The sequence below is a fragment of the Macrobrachium nipponense genome, chromosome 45 (genome assembly GCF_015104395.2).
Source record: "Macrobrachium nipponense isolate FS-2020 chromosome 45, ASM1510439v2, whole genome shotgun sequence".
Taxonomy (NCBI): domain Eukaryota; kingdom Metazoa; phylum Arthropoda; class Malacostraca; order Decapoda; family Palaemonidae; genus Macrobrachium; species Macrobrachium nipponense.
The window spans coordinates 43,878,341-43,882,655 of record NC_061105.1 but is presented as its reverse complement, the minus strand read 5'-3'; the positions used below and the strand labels follow the sequence as shown (position 1 = coordinate 43,882,655).

At 36.8% G+C, this 4,315-nt stretch overlaps 1 long non-coding RNA gene across 1 annotated transcript in view; it reads right to left on the bottom strand.

The window, feature by feature from the left end:
• The window catches only part of LOC135214147 (uncharacterized), a 21,599-nt gene extending 17,528 nt beyond the window's left edge, over positions 1-4,071 (bottom strand). Inside the window, exons 1-2 of the long non-coding RNA XR_010314295.1 lie at positions 3,821-4,071; positions 1,774-1,832 (exon numbers count right to left, since the gene is read on the bottom strand). This is a non-coding gene — a long non-coding RNA (uncharacterized LOC135214147). The remainder of the gene's footprint in view (positions 1-1,773; positions 1,833-3,820) is intronic.
• Between the last annotated feature and the right edge of the window lie 244 nt (positions 4,072-4,315).

The following is a 4,315-nucleotide window of genomic DNA, read 5'->3' as shown; positions in this document are numbered from 1 at the left end:
TATATATATATATATATATATATTATATATATATATATATATATATATATATATAGATATATTATATATATATATATACACACACACCACACACCCCACACACATATATATATATATATATATATATATATATTTTATATATAAATACATCGAGCTACAAATGTCCCTTAATATCTAATTCACTTACCTCGGAATATATTTGCACATATGCTTAACCGAAGGGAATTTTATTAGGCGATGATAGAATTGTCGGCGCCCAGGCGCGAACCAGGACACCATACAAATCCAGGAACGCCAGTGAAGTGGGTAAAAGCTTCACTGACGTTCCTGGATTTGTATGGTATCCTGGGTTCGTGCCTGGGCGCCGACAATCTATTATCGCCTAATAAAAATTCCCCTTCGGTTTTTTTAAGCATATGTTGAAAATATTATTAATTCCGAGGTAAAGTGAATTAGATATTAAGGGACATTTCTAGTTCGATGTATGTATATGACACGGTAATGTGATATGACTTATATATATATATATATATATATATATATATATATATATATATATATATATATATATATATATATATATAAAATTTATAAAAGCATGCATTTTTTCCCACATAATTTCCTTCTGGGATGAGGTTGCGAGCCCATTACCTTGAACCACGTTACCATACCCTCGTTACCATCCACATACCCTTACGGGAAATTAAATGACCAAGTATTTTCTTCCCTGCCATCACGTAACTCTTCCTCTCTCTTCCCTTTTTGGGCAAGTTATGCTCACTAGTACAGCATCCAACTCTTCAGATAAAAGTATAACAAATCAGATGTTAGTTTCACTGTGGAATAAAGAGTTGAATAAAGATCTTAGGACAAAGGCCAAGCACTGGGACCTATGAGGTCATTCAGCGCTCAAATGGAAATTGAGAGTAAAAGGTTTGAAAGGTGTTGCAGGAAGAAAACCTCGCAGTTGCATTATGAATCGATTGTTAGGAGAGGATGGAAAGTAAGATGAAGGAAGAGAATATGAAAGGAGGTACAGTAACAGGAACGAAAGTGGTTGCAGCTAGGGGGCGAAGGAACGCTGCAAAGAACCTTAAGTAATGCCTACAGTGCACCGCATGAGGTCCACTGACGGCACTACCCCCCTAATTAGAATTACTAGCAGTTCACGCTTCAATACAAATCGTGTAAGTGGCATATGCAACAATGATAATAATAATGATAACTATTGGTGTTTTCACAAATAACAAGAGATGATGGGATAATCTGATCAACTGTGCACATGAATGACATCACTATTTTTCTTAGTAGATTCAATAATGACGAAACAAAAGAGATGAAAAACAGCAGGTTATGGTAAAATATCCGCAGAAATGATCTCAGCTTCAAATGAAAGGGCACCTCGTGTACAATAGCAGATTCACATCAACCGTGCATTTGATGTCTAGGCCAGTCCCTTATGACGCTCCTGATTTGCTGTTGATAAGGCAATCACAGGGGTGGAAACTCTTAATCTCTCGAGAGAGTTCACATAGGCAGGATGTATATTCCACCTCTCCTGAGTGGTACTTTTGAAAGAGGTATCCCTCAGGAGAGGTGGAACATAGATCCTACCCATGTGAACTCTCGAGAGAGGCTGAGAGTTTCCAGTCTTATGATTGGCTCATCAACAGCCAATCAGGAGCGTCGTAAGGACTGGCCTACACATCAAATGCACGGTTGATGTGAATCTGCTATAACTGGAATGTTTTACAGAATACGGACTCAACTCACCTCTCATAAGGCTGCCTTTTATCGTTCTCTTTTTATCAGGAATATCTTGCTAGTTCCCTCTGAAAATAAAATGAGGAAATGGGGAAGAATTACTCGAGGAAAAACAATAAAAAAAAGCTAAAACTTCCAATAACAAATGTCAATACAGTCCCTATTAATAAAATAAAATAAATATTGATTCCTTATTTGTTAAAGTACTTCATTCCACTTTTTTTTTAAATGAGTTAAACTGAAAAACTGTCAAATGAGACATGGCATTTATGTCTCGATATTCTTAAACGAAATCCTTCTGTGCAAATGCCCTTGACCAAAGGGGGTTAAACCGTAGGCCTAAACCTAAGGCTTCTTAATTGATCGAAGCCTACTATGGATTACTTCCCATTTCACAAAGACCCAAAGTAACTGGGAATGATGGGGACCGAGATTAGGTCTGTGATGGCTATCACTAGGCCTATGTTCATAGAAAGCAGTGAGAGCTTCGTTATGGCACAAAGTCAGTGGCACTGATTAGGCCTATGCGCTGGTTTTCTTAGGAGATGGCATTGAACGGAGACGTTACTTAGGAGTAAACTTTAATGTATGGATTATCAAGTGAAAAACATCGTGAAAATTAGGAATATACATAGTTGTCGTAACACCCAGTCAACCAGCACATACCTCATTCAACTGTGAAGATCAGACAACACAGTTACTGTGACCCACGCATTTTTCTCCTTCACTTTATAGATCTGGGTTTTTCTCACAGCCTCCGTTGCCCCTGAATAAAGGACCAATGATCGCCATGTACTTCCAGAAAACGCAAAACTAACGAAGAAATCAAAATGGAATTCCTCCGGAGAATTCACAGGAAGTAGAATAACTGTCAGCCATTAATATTCACCTCACATAACCAGTCTCAATTTCTAATATTTCGATTATTTAATATACAAACCGACAGAGTGAAATGGAGTTATAGAAAGCTTTTACGGCAAATAACAATCCGTGGTAAACGGCTCATGTATACTTTGTAGAAACAAGTGACGTACCGTGGACCTTCCCTGCAGTTCTTTACTATTTTTCTTTTAATCTTTACTTATATCACACTCCTATCGTATCTTCATTATTTTTTACACTACTATCTACATAGCATCTTCGATAATGGATTCCAATATAAGTTACGGCAGGCCCGTACCAAATTTCTGGAAGTCCATATTTTCTATGATTATCCTCTTCATGAAACTGTACATACAAAGTAATAAATAGTTATTGTTTTTTTTTTTTTTTTTTTTTGGTAAGTCAAAGTATATAACATAACAACAAATAAAGTAATATGCAAGTTATCGTTAAAATAAAAAATGAATAAATCAATAAAACTGAAGAAATATTCTTGAATTTCAGTGCAAACTTTCAACATTTTAAGTAAGATTCTGTCAACCAAAGCCAGTACTTTGAATAACATCTCATCGGGTAGAAGGGCATGGATCGCATACCCAATTTTTCTTCTTAACAGAACTAAAATAACATTTTCAAGTATTTCATCTTGTATATACCTATACATATATGCAATGACATTTATAGAAGATAAGGTCCAGTTTCGGGAAAAAGGGCCTATCCTCCCCACCCCCTTCCATAAAAAAAATAGGTACGGGCCTGTACGGTATCATGGCTTACATTTCAAGTAACGATTTACCCAGATATGCCTTGGTAGAGAGGAAGGCACGGGACGGTCCTTTTAGTACGCGTTGTTCAGTACTATAACGAAATGCGATCCCCTGCTGGATCTGTAATGGATAAAGTGATTCCAATATAAAACCTTTCACAAGTCTCCATATAATGATTTCATGATAGGAATAATCTGGTGTTTGTTAGCACCTTTTGTCCTGTACTTGCAGTGCAAGTCTGCAGCCTAGATCGAAGTGGACATTAGTAAACATGGCTGCCTTGTTGAGTAGGCTAAGCCAGCGGTACATAATACTGGCCACGCCCGAAAGTCACACAACCGATTAATAACAATGAAAACGACAAAAAACGATAAAAATATATATAATGACAAATGAACCACACTTACCACCGATTTTAGGAACACCAACTTCTGAGTAACCACTAGGCCTATGCTCTTTGGTGGATGGTTTTCTCACTATGGGTAACCAGGTATATTCTCAGAAGAGGCTTTTTTTGTCTCCTTTTTCATACTAATAGTTTCTTTTCCTCCACATGTCATTATATCGTTAATGAGAGATTGAAGAGTTGCAACCTGACCACAGAAATATGTCCAAACTGGCACCGCAACGTTTTCACCGACGGCATCGCGCCTACAACTTAGGAGAGCACCAGCACCAGCATGATCAAATGAATGTTATTTACGTCTTACAATTTAGTCCTGCACCAAAAATAATTTACCAATAGTAATGAAATAATTATAATATACTAAATATATACAAAATAAAAAGAACATTAACCTACTCTCGGATATTTTTTTATGTGATAGTATATAACCTAAAACGAGATAACTACATTTGACATTACGTTTGTGGAGTGTCGGTCCACAAGACACCATTCTGGC